A 15,864-nucleotide genomic window follows, 5' to 3' on the forward strand; every position below is an offset into this window, starting at 1 on the left:
GACTGTCAGAAGGTGATAGTAGCTCTGTACTTAAGCTTGGGTTTTTCATAATAAACTTTAGTTGGAAGTGCAGCATTCGTCCTGTCGTGTGTGTTTTCTTCCTGTCGTTGTTTTATTCGTGCTGCGAATGGGTTTGAATATGGATCATTACCAACTGGCCCAAACCTCGGTGTTATTGCGCTATAGACCTAGTCGAGGAATTTGCGGGGAGAGCGGTCTTCAATGCTCCCCAGAAAAATCCGAACTTATCAGGCTACACAGAAGAAATTACAAGTCCCCAGGAGATATTCAGCTCTCTAGGAGACCAGATAATTCAAGAGAAGGACAAGATCAGAGTTTTGGGGCTGTTGTTGCAAAGCAATTTGAGAGTGGATTATACAATCAAAACACTCAAAACCACAGTCAACCAAATTTCCGAATTGATTAGAAGGGTGACCTGGCACCGGAAAGGGATGAGGGAGGAGGACATCCTCCGCCTTGTACATGCCCTAGTCATTAGCAGGATTACCTACGGGCTCCCATATCACGAAATTAGATTAACTGATAAAAGGGCCATTGACACTATCATAAGAGGAGCCTATAAAACGGCCCTAAACCTCCCGCCAACAACATCAACGGAACGTCTTTGGGCACTCGGAGTGCACAACTTCGATGAGCTCAAGGAGGCGGTTCTAGAGAGTCAGAAACAACGCCGAACAACAACGCAGGCGGGTAGGGAAATCCTGTCCAAACTAGGGCTATGGCAGGCACTAAGAACTTCTGAGATCAAATCACAAATTCCGACATCCACAAGAAACATCTATGTGAACCCGATACCCAAGCACATGCATCATGAGTTACAGAAGGGTCGAAGGAAAGCCAGAGTTAAATCATTGGAAAAACAATTGTCTAAAGACGCGGAAGTTGTCTACGTGGACATAGGGGCTTACGGCGAACCTGGCAAGTTCACAATAGCTGCAGTTGACCACAAGAAGAGGCCAATTATTCAGGCTTCGATCTATGCCAAGGATCCTGCGGAAGCGGAATCACTGGCAATAGCCGCCACCATAAAAACACAAGACAACCAAAAGAAGTCATCACACGTAGTGACGGACTCCCAACCAGCCTGCAGGGACTACCTGGCCGGAAAACCTCACAAAAGAGCGTGTGCAATATTATGTTCCATCTCCCAGACGCACACAATTACATGGACACCTGGACACGAAGGCTTAGAAGGAAATGAGGTAGCGAATGATCTAGCCCGAGCTCTCACAAACCGGGCGGATCCCCATTCCTACCTCACCCCTCTCCTAGGACCCTACGGCGACAGGCTGGAACACCTACGGTTAGAAAGAAGAATTTTCTCACCAGCACACAAACAACTTCCTTCCTCGGACGCTATAGACTGGAGAAAAATACAAACACATTCCCTAATCTTCAAATTTTAAATAAGATAAGCCAAACAAAATACACGAGTTACTGTCCTTGGTGTGGTGCAAGCCCCGCACTCTATCAGATCTCTTGGGAATGCCAGGACAAACCTTACCCAACGTTAATAGTGCCATGCCCGATACCCGAGCAGTGGGAGGCGGCCCTGACCAGCGACAACCTGGACCAGCAAACCTGGATTATTCAGCTAGTCCGCGAGTTAGCTGCTGCCAGCGGAGCCCTGGACTAGGGGCACCGACTACCCAGCTCCTGCGAATTTTGACTGATTATTATGCTCATTAAAAGTTTTCTCTCTCTCTCTCTGCCCATTTCTTCTTTTTTGATGAGTGTTCAAATCTGATTACTAGAGCATTGCGGCAAGTTAATTTCATGAATTTGTTTCCAAACTTAGGGGTATCTTCAAATTTTACTGACCGGCCAGAGTTACTAGGATTTATGCAATAAATCTTTGCTTTAGTGCAGTTTGTGATGGTACGGTTCTCGAATGAGTACTTACACTCTGTTTCGCGCAAGAGTCTATACAAGCAATTGATAGCAATGCTCTTTCTACCATCAATGTTCCGTTCTTTAAAATTTGGTCTAAAGGGTCATGATAGGTCATGATTGGTCTTAAGGTTCATAGTAAAAAATATTTTTGTATCTTCTGTTTATTGCTGTCTGTAAATTGCGTCTCGCAAAGACGCAAATCTATTTTAGGACGTGCTGTGAAAAACTCTAAATAAAAACTTTGTTCCTAATTCGTAGTGTGCGGTATCTTGCTGTTACACAATGTGATTAAGAACCATATGAAATGTTTTTCTTTGTTTCTATAGCTTGCGGAAGACACGCATCTTGTATCGCAACGCTGAACCTGTTGTTCCACCTAGACTCCATTATAGCCGAATGATGCCGCAACCTAGGAGATTTACGAAGAAAATGACTTTCAACCTGACTGATTTGCACTGGTGATACGGTGTTTATCTTTCCCTGCCTTTTATGTGTGTTTTCTATTGTGCAGTTCAGCAACTGCTCAGTGCTTTGTAAATAGTCTGCGTACATAACCCTTTCTGTACATAACCACGTGTAATAAATACCGTGTCAGAAAAAAAAATCCGGGGCGTGGTGCGGTTGGTACAGCGCTGAGCAGGGTATTCATGGGATGGAGGTTCCATTTCCGGTAGAGGCAAGGTTCTTTAATTTATTTCAACTCTCGCTCTCTAAAGCATGACGCATCTACTGATAACCTTCCGTCGACGTCAATGACGCATTAAATGTTTGTCTTATTAACTCAATCGCAATATTATGCAAAATACAAAACTTTTCATATTCTGCGCAAAAAGGTTGCTGACACTGCTCGAAAGTGACGTCTTGAAGCAGGCACTTAACTTTCTTTGTAACGAACTTTGTGGTGCAGCACATGTATTAAAGTAAATCAGATTCTTTCTGCCACTGAGTAATCTAAGGTAACCACACAATTCGTATTTCATCAGTATCACGGAGGATGCCCCGAAGTATAAAGTGTGCGGGGATCTCCTATAAAAAAATAAATAAATTTTGCATGTAACATACTAGGCAGTTATTAAGAAAAGATTATATAAGCATGCAGAGAAAAATTATAATACAATGCTAACGAGGAACAGTGGGGAAAATCTAAGTAATCAAGAACTGCAATCAAAAATCCACTAATATGCAGCGAGCTGAGAATTGAAATTACTGATAAACGAATGAAATGAGATAAACACTGAAGCTTAAGAGCCAGAGAAAGATATTTAGTCGATGGAAGAAAACAAAATAGAAAAAAAATGTAAGCCTTCATGTACTGATGAAATGTGTTAGAGTACGCTGATATTCTATTTTGGATGGCAATAAATTCCTCCTAGCTATGCCCGAAAAGCATGTAGTTTGTTTTTCATAATTATTCCAGATTGTTAGTAACAGCAGATTACCATATGGAGCAAGTCTGGTGTTATTATCGTTAAAGAGCTCGGAGGACACAAAATCACTAGGAACGACATGATTATTGCGCGTTTGAAAGATAATGTATGCCAACCTAAACATATAAAATTTATTGTGACCTAAAAAATGAAAAGTTTTTGTTCTTTAACTGCTCCTTTAAGTCGCATTCTAAAGTGAATGCAATTCTTAAACCATCATTCCCTCTGTAACTTAAAATAAGTCACTCCGACGGATAGTAATATATTTATGTTTTGAAACTCCCTTCATGTCATCATCATCATCATCATCATCATCAGCCTGACTTACTACAGGTCGAAGCCTCTCCCATATTTCGCCAATTAACCCGGTTCTGTGGTAGCTGCATCCACTTCACACCTGCGAACTTCTTAACCTCAACCGCCCACCTAACTTTCTGCCGCCTCCTGCTATAGGCTTTCCCTCCCTTGGAATCCAGTTTGTTACCCTAACGACCATCGGTTATCCTCTCTTCGTACTACATGTCCTGCCAATGCCCGTTTCTTCTTAATTTCCGCTAGAATGTCGGTAACTTGACTTATTTCTCTGGCCCACTCTGCACGCTTCCTATCTATTAATGTTACCCCTATCATTTTTCGTTTCATAGCCCTCTGGGTTGTCCTCAATCTATGTAGAACCCTCTATGTTAGCCTCCACGTTTCAGCCCCATAGGTGAGTACAGGTAAGATGCAAATGTTGTATACTTTCCTCTTGTATATCGGTAAGCTGTTAGTCATAATCTGCGAGTGCTTGCCAAATGCGCTCCATCCCAATCTTATTCGTCTTGTTATCTCCTTTTCATGGTCCGGATCTGCGATTACTGCCTCTCGTAATTAGACATATTCGCCTACTACTTCCAGTGCTTCGCTACCAATCGTAAACTGCTGTTCCTTCCCGAGGCTGTTGAACATTACCATAGTCTTCTGTATATTGATTTTCAAGCCTACCTTTCTACTTATCCTGTCTAGGTCACCAATCATTCTTTGCAGTTCATCTCCTGAGTTATTTAGCAAGGCAATGTCATAAGCAAGTCGCAGATTACTGAGGTATTCTCCATTTACCCTTATCCCTAACTGCTCCCATTCCAAGTCCCTGAATACTTCCTCTAAGCAAGCTGTGAATCATGTGATGATGTGCATCTTCAAAGTTTAGTGCTTACACATTTTTGGCATTGTGACTTTCTAACTTCCCATGTTCTTGTACATTACTTTCGTCATGAGCCCTTTTTTCTCTTGCTTTTACCCTCATTGTGCTCATTTTATAAGAAATCACTATGTACCTCAGTTTCCAACTCACTGCCCAATACTCTTTTCCGTTTCTTCAATGTCATCTTTAGCGGTCTATTTAACAGATAGCATTTTGTTTGTTTGATTATGCACTAAAATTTATATTGGCTTCATCAAATGCAACGTTTTAGCTTGTGTTTTCATTGTCGCGCTGATTCGGGCTCATTTCTGCCTTTGTCGCTCTCCCATTCAAATATCCGGTACAGCCCGACAATCCTTTTGTACTTGAGTTGAACTGCCATAACCATGTGTAAATCTTGGGCTAAAATGACGGTATTAGTGTTGCTAGTTTTTAATCTCCTTAGCTGATGTATTGTCGAATAATTCTTACATGTTTATAATACTGTGAGCCTTCCGTGGATGTTCTTTAATTTCTTCATTCCATGATCTTCCTCTTTCATTTGTACATACCATCATCATCGTCCCGTGGCGCCGGCTCCGGGACGCGCCTGGGTTTTTGTCATCGGATTAAAAACGCTAGACAAGGCATCGCTGGCCTTGCCGTCACGACCTTGCCGTCTCAACCTAGCCTTCTTTCACAAGTGGTGGAGGTCAAATTCAGTCCCCTTGCTGCCTTGGGCCCTGCCTCTCGCTGGAGCAACGTTCCGGTCGCCGTTTGGCAACTTCCACCATAATCATGTCCATGAGAGCAATCCCGACCAGGCCGGACTCTCTACCTCGGCTGCACCGACGCCTCCGACTCTGCCCCCACGTCAACGTGACCCGCCGCTGTTTGCTGGTCGTCGCGACGAAGACGTCGACGACTGGCTCGACACATATGAACGCTGCAGTGCCCATAACCGGTGGGACGATGCTTTAAAATTCCTCAACGTTTCGTTCTATCTCATTGAGGACGCCAGAAACTGGTTCATTAATCGCGAACCCCACACTACCAACTGGACCACTTTCAAACAGCAGCTCCGACAATACTTCGCCGACCCGGCAGTTCGGACTGAGATCGCGAGAAACAAGCTCGCTTCCCGCCTTCAAGGTCCTGATGAATCACATGCGTCTTACATAGAGGCTGTTCTTGCACTTTGTCGGCGCATTAGTTCCACCATGACAGAACCTGAACGTGTGCACCACGTCTTAAAAGGGATTAATTCTATGGCTTATTATACCTTAGTTGCCTAGAATCCTTCATGTGTTGATTCAATTATAACGACCTGTCAACGCCTCGACCAGCTGCAGTCCTCTGGATTACAGCCCTCATTCGCAACTGGTCCGACCTCTGCTGACCTTGATCTGCGGGCAATGATTCGAGCAGTCATCCGCGAGGAGCTCCAAGCCCTCAATCCTTTTTGTCGACATGGGTGCGACCATTCTTCCGCACCTTCTAATGACGCCGTTCTCCGCAACATGATTAAAGAACAGTTATCAACTATCAGCCACCCCATGACATCCGAACCTTCTGCAAACCGTCCAGCGCCGACCTACGCGCACGTCGCTGCATCCCCTCCCTTCTTTGGTTCCCCCGCCCTGACCGGCACCAACTTACAATCACGTCAATGCAATGGCAATGGCTCAACCTACACCACCCTATAACGCACCTTGGCGTCCCTCCCGACCAGTCTGCAATTACTGTGGTATTAGAGGACATATATCCCGCTTCTGTCGTCGCCGCCTTCAGAACGAGCGCCGTGGTTACGACACCTTCGAAATTGACATGCCTTCAGCCTCATATTATCAACGCCGGTCTATTCCAAGCCCACCTCGACAATCCTCCCCACCTCCAGTATCTTCCTCTGAGCCTCGTGGGAACCATGTATCCCGACGCCGGTCCACATCCCCATACCGCCGCTCAGTTTCCCCTCTCCGCACCGCAACCATTCTCCCTGTCCGCCATCCGGAAAATAAAGTGTTGCAGTTCCCGGAGGTCAAACTGCACTCTGCGAACTTACTAAAAGTCGTCCTGATTGCCCGTATAATGTGATTGCTGTTATCGCTGAAGGTTTACCGGTCGAAGCTTTGATTGATACAGGGGCTGCAATTTCTGTCATTCACGCTGATTTGTGCTATCGTTTGCGAAAAGTGACAACACCATATGATAGGACTGATCTCCATGGAGCCAATGACGTCCTTTTGCGCCCTTCAGCGAAGTGCACCGTACGAGTTGTTACCGACGGCATCCGCCATCAAGTGCAGTTTGCTGTGCTCTCACCGTGTGCGCACCTGATGATTTTTGGATGGGATTTTTTGTCAACCGCTTCAGCGTTAATTTCTTGTGGTGACCGTGTTATTCATATGACAGACAGCGATTTTTCATCTGACTTTTCTGAACGACATCATCCCCTCGTTGCCGCCGCTGTTACTGTTTTGCCTCCTCAGTGCGAAAAACTGGTTACTTTTGTTTCTGACCACATCACTGACGGCGACGTACTCATAGCACCATCATATAGTCATCGTGCACGCGGCATCGCTTTCCCGTCAGGTCTTGTCCGGTTCCACAACGGATCAGCGATAGTACTGGCCACTAACACTTCACCTGAATCCCTTGTGCTCCCAAAAGGAACATCTCTGCATTGCATGGTGGATGTTCAACCTTTTTCCCTGATTGTGCTCACCGCCCCTCCGCCTCAGTAAAGTGTTTCGTCAGACGTCTCTCTTTCTGTTCTCGCAACGACTATTATTCTTAAACTCACGCCGAACCAACGCCAAGAACTGCTGACATTGCTTCGACACCACCAAGCCATTTTTGATGCCACTTCCACAGCACTGGGACGGTCTAGTGTTGGACACCATCGCATCATTACTGAAGGTAACTCTATCGTTCGCCGACGGCCTTATCGGGTTTCCCTCTCTGAACGAAAAGAAATTGAAGAAAATGTAAATGACATCGTCCATCGGAATATAATTCGTCCCTCAACAAGCCCATTGTCATCCCCAGTAGTGCTAGTTAAAAAAAAGGACGGCTCGGTACGCTATTGTGTTGATTACCGCACACTCAACAAAATTACCCGCAAAGATGTATATCCGATGACACGAATTGATGACGCCCTTGACTCTCTCCAAGCCTCCGAATATTTCTCGACCTTGGACCTCCGCTCAGGTTATTGGCAAATACCTATGCATGAAGACGCAAAGAAAAAAACCGCTTTTGCAACACCCGATGGCCTCTACTAATTTAATGTTATGCCTTTCGGACTTTGTAATGCACCAGCGACATTTGAAAGAATGATCGATACAGTGCTTCGTGGCCTAAAACGGAGAACCTGTTTGTGTTACTTGGACGACATTGTTATCTTTTCGGAAACCTTTAATGACCATCTCACGCGCCTGAATGAAGTCCTCACCTGCCTCGCTTCGGCAAGCCTTCAGCTCAACACCAAGAAGTGCCACTTTGCACTGAAGGAAATTAGAATATTGGGACATCTGGTCAGCCATGACGGCATTCGCCCAGATCCTGAAAAAATAATCGCGGTCTTGAACTTTGGTCGTCCACAACGAACTACAGATTTGCGCAGTGTCCTGGGCCTCGCCTCCTACTTCCGGCGTTTTATAAGGCATTTTGCAACTATTGCTGCACCACTTTATGAGCTACTTAAAGCACGCAGCCCTTTCGTATGGACGGAACTGTGCGAAAATGCTTTTAATGTCCTAAAGCACGCCCTCACATCAGATCCTGTTCTTGGCCACTTCAGTGACAGCGCTCCAACTATCCTGCACACCGAAGCCAGTGGTCACGGTCTTGGCGCTGTACTTCTGCAGCGTGATGCAACATCGCATGTGAAAGTGATTGCCTTTGCCAGTCGGACTCTGACTTCAGCTGAGAAAAACTACACCATTACCGAGCAGGAGTGTCTTGCCGTCGTCTGGGCTGTCCAAATATTTCGCCATTACCTATACGGTCGGCACTTCACAGTTGTGACCGACCACCATGCTCTTTGCTGGTTGTCTTCACTCAAAAATTTGGCAGGCCGACTTGGCCGCAGGATTCTAGGCCTGCAAGAATACCATTTCGACGTCACTTATAAATCTGGTCGCCAACACGAAGACGCCGACGCTTTCTCTCGCTGTCCCCTTTCGGAATCAACTTGTTTTTCTTCCCAATGCATTTCCACCTCTACCAAAGCCGACCATCTCTTTGCCGACGTATATCACAACCGTTTGTTTTGACGACTGTGAGAACAAGCACGCTCTCCGCTCACAGCAATTAGCCGATGCCAACTGCCGTCCTATCATCGACCGCCTTATCGCCGCTTCAGACCCGCCCAATGCTAGGCTTCGCCGACAGCTTCGCAATTTCAAGCTCGAAGATGGCATCCTACTCCGTTACGTGTATTGCCCTGATGGAACTCGCTGGATCCCAGTCGTGCCGCGTGTGCTTCGCCCACGTCTACTGGCGGCTCTCCACGATGACGCTACTGCAGGTCACCTTGGTTTTGACTAAACCTACGACCGCGTCAGAAAACGATTCTTTTGGCCTGGCTTATCTTCCACCGTTGCCAAACACGTCGAATCCTGCCCTCTGTGCCAACGTCACAAACGGCTGACTTCTCCGCCCGCTGGCTTTCTACAACCTCTCCCTAGTCCCGCCACGCCATTCGACGTAGTCGGCATCGACTTGTATGGTCCCCTACCTCTCTCCGATGGGGGTAACCATTGGATTACAACAGCTGTCGACCACCTCACACGCTACGCTGAGACTGCACCTGTACCGACTGGTCCCGCTTAAGAAGTAGCAAATTTCTTTTTGCGATCAATTGTATTGCGTCATGGCGCTCCTCGGGTGCTCCTAAGTGACCGCGGTACAGCTTTCTTATCGAAAGTCGTTGCCGAAGTTCTTCACGCGTCATCCACCCTTCATAAGACAACCTCAAGCTACCATCCCCAGACATGATGGTAGCTTGAGGTTGTGTTATGAAGGTTTTCTTATGAGGTTGTCTTATGACAATACTTATGCTTTTTATTCTATGGAGTAATAGTCCAATACCAGTACCTGTTAAAAAACCAAGTCGTAAAAAATGTGGACAGACGTAAAGCCGTTCTCGCGTGTTTTAATGCTGTCTCTTCGTCTCAAGACGAAAATAAAACCCAAATCAGTTTAACTGCGTACTTGATACAAAGGGACGAAGATCACTTCAGAGTCTTCACTATTTACGCTAATTTGAGTGCAGTGTGAAATCTTACACGTTTGTTTGCATAACAATTTGCTGCTGTAAACCGCCATTATTATGCACAATGCTTTCGGTTAGTCTCTTTACCACATTTACCACTGCTAACAGCCAGCTATACAGGCTTTGAGTGAAAAATGTTCTCATGTTGCTGCAACGCCAGTCTCTCCGCTCTGCTGTGTGGCGTCTTAAGCTATTAGTGCAAATTAGTTGCCGAGCTTATGGCAAATTTATGCTCTGTATAGCGAACAAAAACGCTATAACGATGCCCTTGATATAACAATCAAAGCTTAAGCAAAAATCACTGGCTGCGTTATGTATACTCATATGTACAGCATTATTCTTGTTGAAACAATACACAAATATTTGTTTTCAAGTTAGGACAGCATCACTTTGCGCCACCAGGTGGACAGGTTTGTATCCACATCCTTGAATTTGTAACCCTGAACCTCACGTTCTCTTACCAAAGCCTGTACTTTGTGACTTCTTGTCTCTTATACGTAAGCTACGCCCGCAACGCGCACTTACAACTATTCAGAGAAGCATATTATAACGAAAATTGCAGGGCACAGTTGAAGATAAAATAAATTTGTTTCCGTTATCTTTATTCTCGTTCCGATTAAAGTAATTTTACAGTCGACAGGAATTGAAGGTCTTCTTAATATTAAGGCTTATTTCTAAGTACCGTTAACAATATTTGTCTATGTGTATACTGCCTTTTCAAATTTTAATATGAAATGTAGGTGCCCACAAGGAGCATAGAAGGGCGTTCAAGACTGCAGTTAAGTTAAAGTTAAGTTAAATTGGTTCACAGGAAGGGAAAGGCGCAGTAACTGTCACACTTGCTCTGTGGACACCCGTACCGCGCCGTAAGGGAAGGGAGGAAGGTGGGAATGAAAGTGGAAAGAGAGAAAAAGGAGCCGTAGTGGAGGGCTGCGGAGTAATTTCGACCACCTGGGGATCTTTAACGTGCGCTGACATCGCACAGCACACGGACGCCACTTCGTTTCGCCTCCATCGAAACGCAGCCGCCGGGGTCGGGTTCGAACCCGGGAACTCCGGCACAGTAGTCGAGCGTCTTACCACTGCACCACCCCGGCGGGGCAGACTGCAGTTGCCGTCAGTAGTTTTGGTTCTTTGCACGTGCATGCTCTCTACAATACAAAATATGTTCATTAACAACTGTCGTATTCGGTTTTAGACAATGCTCCAAGAGTACACAGCACAAATTCCATCATGTCTGCCTTTTCTACAAAACACTTTGCAAAACGGTCGTCTTGAAATGGTACGAACATGTTTCTAAACAATAGGTTTTATACTCCTCTTTACTAACAGTACTGCCTTTTATAAACAATGGCTTGTTTATGAATTCGATGAAAGGGGGAGAGCATATATTACTGAAAGGTTATTGCTGCGCAGAGTGGTGTCGTCCGCAAACAGATGTTTAAAAAAAATATTTGCACTTTGACATACCGAATAGGCAGATCAATTTCTAAAGCATCTCCGGGCCCTTTATGATTCAAGCCATAGCCCTCGAGTGACGCTATCAATATCATTTTATATGTGGCATGCAATCGTGGTCTCGGCGCAAAAGGAGACGGCAGCCTCAGCACGCCTGTCAAGAACGCGCAGTTCGTTCTTCTTTTGCGTCGAGAACGAAGAACGAACTGCACGTGCTTGGCAGGCGTAATGAGGCTGTCTTCTTTTGCGCCGAGACCACGATCGCATGCCACATACACAATGCATCCGTTCCCTGCGAATATATCCATCCTTATATATATTGCGAATTTTTCCACTTTACTCTCGTATAATGCATGTGACTCAAATATATAGCTGTTTTTGAGAACGACAGTCAAAAAAGTAATCTAAAATGTGTCCCCCCCAAAAAAACGTTTCGCAGGGTCTTTTCCCAATAGCTTGCAATTATGGATGAGGCGTTTTATTCTTGTGCTACTCATTGACCTTTACCGGGAGCCTTAAGATGCTGATCGCGGCAGATGCTTCTATAAAGTTTTTGTGTTCTCTTCTGTTTTTTGCCTCTCAGTTTTCAAAAGTTTCGTCAGTGTAGCACGGCCATTCCGTTTTTTTGCTTCCAGCGGCTACGAGAAATATAAATAATTTCAATGAAAGAAAATGGCTTGCGAACGCGTGAAAAGAAGTTGTGCTAATTATGTAGGTGCGGTGTGCTGTAGAATAGGTACTTTTATTTGTTTTTCTGCAAGAATAAGTTTCCAGCTTGAATTGGGAAACCTGGACTCGAGATTATATATATATATATATATATATATATATATATATATATATATATATATATATATATATATATATATATATATATATATATATATATATTGTTTTTTTTTCTCCTCCGAAAGTACGATAGTTCTAGCGCTCTGTGTGACGTACTGTTTCACTGTCATTTTTTTACTACTTCTCAATATCATGATTAAAAGACACAGCTTCGGTTGTGAACCCGTTGAAGAAAAATAGAAAAATATGTTGTAGCGAATTATTCATTTTACTCATTTGGTGAAAACAAGGAACAATTATTGAACAACTGCACGTTATAGAACAGTACCATGATAGCCGTCAATTGATTGTCGCGAGCATTTACCTCTCAACGTGAGATGTTCCCGCATATCAGTGATATCCTTGATAAAAGCACGTGCTTTTCTCCTTGAGCAATATTTTCTATGAGGAATGACGCGCAGTAAAACACATTAGTACAAAGCATCTAAATTAGATATTCTCGCTGAGTGTGTTCCTAAGAATTTAATATACTTGTATCCAACGTGCAGTTCGAGGTCTAAACTAAACAGTGCTGGTTGCAGATTCTCGCATGCGTCCTCAAGTGGAATGTGTGTAGGTGTGGATCGGCGGTAGTTACAACCCCATAGCCGAATTAATTCCTGTACAATGTCAGCAGTGACCCGCATTCGGCGGTCCCTGATCACGCGTAGAGTGCCATGACGGAGAACAATCGAATGCAGCATATACGACGACACACAACTTTCCATGACATATACAGGCGCTGACGTCTTCACATATTTTGTCAAATAATCCACACACACTAGAATCCAGTGGTTTCCTTTGTAGACATGCAAAATGGGCCACGAAAATTGATGGCAACTTTTGAAAAGGCGCTGGTGGTTACATTACCGGTTGTAGAAGACCTGCAGGAAGAGTGGTGTACGTGAGACGTGAGTTGTAGATGCACTTTTTTATGATTTTAAACATTTTCTACGAATAAAAGCGCTAGCGAAGTCTTTACAATATATAGGAGAACTAAAAGTGACCCGATGCGATGTCGTTGCGCTTTCCGGGTAGCTCAAATTGAGGAGATTGCGCTGGAAAACGAAAAGCACCAATACACCCTCAGCCAAGTAATTGTTTTATAGGAGGCAACTTGTATGGTAAACTATGTAGAATATGCTCCTGTGTTGGCCGCAGCAGCAAACCATTGCAGCGTGAGGTAATTTTGTTGCTCTCGTTGGAAGGTCTTTGTGTATGAATACGGTTTGGAAATTGAGGCCAACATTCCTGCAAGTCTGCAGCTTCGGTAGTTATGGGGAATGAATTGACGGATAGTCACCATCACTGTGACGATGGTGTCTTTTGTAAACGACCGAAAAGTCATATTCCTGAAAGTGTAGCGTACAACGCCCAAAACAAACACAGATATCGCGTAGGCATATGAGCCAGCATGAGGAATGTCACGACCGTAAACGAAGATCCATATAGGTATGGGTAAAACTTGTGGACGGCCAAGACAACAGGTAGGCATTCCAGTTCAGGTACCGTGTAATTGCTCTATGACTTCTTTAGGGTGCGGCTGGTAAACGCAATTATATGCTCGGCAGCGCTATGTCTCTACTAACACCGCCCCAAGGCTGACGCCACTAGCGCCAGAGTGAATATTCGTGGCTACGACAGGACCGAAGTTCTGTAAACGGGGTGCCGATGTCAGAACAAATTACAGCTGGTTGAACACCGAATCACGGTTAGGTGTTCCTTACAGACTGCCAATCTTTATTATGCAGAATTGCAATTAGGAGATGTCCAAGGTGCGCAAAGCCCGGTTTAAAATGGCAGAAATATGACGCGGTGCAAGAACACTAGAAGGCTTTCAATCGTCGCGTTTTTCAAAGTCTACAACTGCTGCGAGCTTCTGTGGATCAGGTCGAATGCCGTCCTTGCTCACGAGAAAGCAAAGAAAAACAGTTCGTCGCTCTCCTAAGTGGCACCTCTTCGATTTTAAGATAATCCCAGCCTTGCTAATACAGTCAGGAAAGATTCTAAGACGTTATTTTGCTCTTCAAAAGTCTTGCCAAAGATATTGACGTCATCCAAATGCCACATAATAAATATTGAATTAGAGGCCGCGAAGAGCCGTATCTAAGAAATACTTGAACTTCGCAGGTGCATTGCACAAGCCGAATGGCAATACGTTGAACTCGAACAAGTCGTCAGGAGTCAAAAAGAGAGTCTTTTCTTTGTCGCACAGGTGCATCGGTACTTGACAATACGCGGAACGGAGATCAACGAACGAGAATAACGACGCCAAGTGCATATAGTCTTCAGCGTCATGCATGCGCTGCAGCCGGCACACGTCTTTTTTGTTATCGCATTCAAGCGAAGATTATCGGCAAAAAATCGCCATGAAAAATCCTCCTTTCTTACCTGTATTACGGGTGTGGCCTCTGAACTCGAAGGTCCTCGAATCACACTTTTCTTTACAATCTCTTGGACTTAATTGTGAATAATCTTTCGCTTGGCAGGAGAGACTCGATACAGGTTTTGCCGGAGTAGATTGGCATTCCCCGTGTTAACTGCATGTTTCATGCGAGAGTCTGGCAGAGAAGAAACATCTTGTCCTGATAGTAAAAAAAGAGCACGAAGCATGAAAACATCCTGTAATGCACGTTGATCGGAAAAGAATAGCGACTTGCTGGTCGTCGCTGCCAACACATCAGAAAAGTCCGGCGTCTTGTAAACGGTTGATTCAGTTATTAAAATGGTGACATACCCAGGACAACATGACGTGCGTCTGAGCCGAAGGAAATAAGGGGAGCCCGTTATCTGCCAGACAATGTCACTATGTTCAATTCGATCTAGGAGCACAAAGTTTGCACCAAATGCATTGAAACAAATGAAATGAACCCACTGGGTACAATGATAATCACACATTTTAAAACGAAAGCATTTTTGTAACTACCCCAACAGTTTACCTGGTCCTTAATTTCTACTGGCTTTTCAATAGAAACTTCAGTCCAGTCCATAATGACGCGGCAATGGGGACAGCTTTTCTAAATGAAGCAGGCATAGTTTCCTTGAAACGAGGTCAACCAGACCTCCGGCTTACTAAACAAGGTGTCTAGGATTCCTTGGAAATTGCGGGATGGCGTCCTACGATGTACACAAAAGAGAGCGCCAAGTGCTCCAAATGTCACACCATGCTTCAATTTCATGAGGAAAAGCAGGAGTCGCATTCCAAAGAGAAGTCTGTTGATCTCACGCATTCTTCTGCACGGATAAAACACAAATAAGATAACACGAAAAACTAGTTACGTACAGTGGTTTCTTTTGTCCCCTGCAAAAGCTCCCTCTTGCAGTACCTTGCTTGCAGTGTAGAATGGAAAATACGTGTTGAAGCCACGATATTCTGCCAGCGAAAAAAATAATTTCTGATAGTAAATAATAAAAACTGTATGTTAGTTGGCGTTCGTTATCGTGCGCAAAACAATAGCCCTTACGTTTTCAATGCCCTTAAGGAAGCTTTAAACAAACTAGAAAATATTCGCACGCGCACGTGCTTTTCTTTGAGGACTTCAACTGCTCTGAAAACAACAGGGACACCTTGGGAGTGACCACTATATTCTCCGAATTGATGCAGAGATACCGGGAAAGAGGCAAAGTGAATACAAACTTATCGATTGGGACAAATTTCGTGCAATACGGGCGCAGCCATCCAACTCATCAGGAGCAACCACAAAGCACACGATAACGAGCTGGACCGAGCAGCTCAAAGCAGACATCGCAGCCTCGGAACGGACAATTACCACGGACGTTAAGGTAGAGAGGATGGA

Source organism: Amblyomma maculatum, chromosome 11 (assembly GCF_055883805.1).
Source record: "Amblyomma maculatum isolate TAMU_Amacu chromosome 11, ASM5588380v1, whole genome shotgun sequence".
Taxonomy (NCBI): domain Eukaryota; kingdom Metazoa; phylum Arthropoda; class Arachnida; order Ixodida; family Ixodidae; genus Amblyomma; species Amblyomma maculatum.